The sequence below is a fragment of the Mandrillus leucophaeus genome, unplaced genomic scaffold (genome assembly GCF_000951045.1).
Source record: "Mandrillus leucophaeus isolate KB7577 unplaced genomic scaffold, Mleu.le_1.0 Scaffold163, whole genome shotgun sequence".
Taxonomy (NCBI): domain Eukaryota; kingdom Metazoa; phylum Chordata; class Mammalia; order Primates; family Cercopithecidae; genus Mandrillus; species Mandrillus leucophaeus.
The window spans coordinates 1,383,476-1,385,221 of NW_012101621.1; positions in this window are offsets into that span (position 1 = coordinate 1,383,476).

The window sequence follows — 1,746 nt, forward strand, 5'->3', positions numbered from 1 at the left end:
CTACAGTATCTGGGACTGGCTGAGGCCAGCAGCCATGTGGTTAGGGTGCTCTGAGCTTAGCCTAGGACCGGTGTGGGCCCGGGTCCCATTTCTTCCCTTTGGAGCACTGTCTCCCCACTGCCATGTGTGATCAACTGGGTGCCACAAAAGAGTTCTGAGATTTGGTCAGGCATGGTGGCTTATGCCTGTAATCCCAACACTTTGGGAGGCTGAGGTGGGTGGATCACCTGAGGTCAGGAGTTCGAGACCGTGCTGGCTAACGTGGTGAAACCACGTCTCTACTAAAAATACAAAAAAAAAAAAAAAAAAATGCTGGACGTGGTGGCGGATGCCTGTAATCCCAGCTACTTGGGAGGCTGAGGCAGGAGAATTGCTTGGACCTGGAAGGCGGAGGTTACAGTGAGCAGAGATCTCACCACTCCTCTCCAGCCTGGGTTATGGAATGAGGAGGCTCTGTCTCAAAAAAAAAAAAAAAAAGGAGTTCTTAGACTTGCACCTAAGAGGGTCCTTCTGGGGCCCTAAGGCCAGGGCCTGGTTCCAGGAGGGTGGCCTGGTAAATGGATTTCTCCTTCTGGCTGGTGTGGTATTTTTTTGTGTGTGAGATCACCAGAGTGGACCATCAGAAAGGTGCTAACACTTGATTTTGGATGATTCAAATATATCCTGGACACAGGATGCATCCAGGACTCTGGGCCACCGGTGACCATTTACTACTGATGTTAAGGCTTGAGCTGCATGTGTGGAGGCTTTTGCTGTTTTGCTGGCTTTTGCTAATTCTGGTCTATAGCACCCAGGGGTAGTAGCAGTACATGTTCTTACCCTGTGAACTCCCCACTGCTGACACGCAAACAGTTACTTCATTCCTTTTGTAAGATACATACCATGTGGAAGTGTGGAGTGACTACTCCTGTCTTCTGTAAGGATTTTGAGACTCTTGCTCCTCAGTGCCAATGAGGAATTTCTTCTTCTTTTTTTTTTTTTTTTGAGAGGGAGTCTCACTCTGTCGCCCGGGCTGGAGTGCAGTGGCACCATCTTGGCACATTGCAATCTCTGCCTCCCAGGTTCAAGCAATTCTCTGGCCTTGGCCTCCCAAATAGCTGGGATTACAGGCGCATGCCTGGCATGTACAGCTGGACATGACACCATGCCTGGCTAATTTTTGTATTTTTAGTAGAGACGGGGTTTCACCATGTCTGTATGTGGATACATACAGGCCGGTCTGTATGTATCCTGGCCTCAAGTGATCCACCCACCTTGGCCTCCCAAAATGCTGGGATTACAGGCATGAGCCACCGCTCCCAGCCCCAGTGGGGCATTTCCTATCAATGTTCTCTCTTGCCTCCAACTGGTAGGTGATAACATGCTCTCTTGGGTTGGTCTTAATCTGTGCAAGATGAAGGATAATCACTCCTTGCATGAACGGGATGCTTTTTTCACTCTGCTAACAGGTCCCTTGCTGGTGGCGATGTGTGGAAAGTAGGAATGTGATTAGTTGTGAAAGAGGTCATGTTCTAGGAATGCAGTAATTATGGCTTAAAGAGTTCAAGAGAAAATATGATTAGAAGATATGTTTTATGTTTATACTACAAAATTCCAAATGGCAAATTCTACATTGCCTGAAAATTAATCATCATTCTCATTTTCTTGCATATTCTGGATAAGAGTTGCATATTCTGGATAAGACTTGCATTTGTGATCATCATCAACAATGTAAAGTAATAAAGTAACCTTTGAGAGAGTCACTGG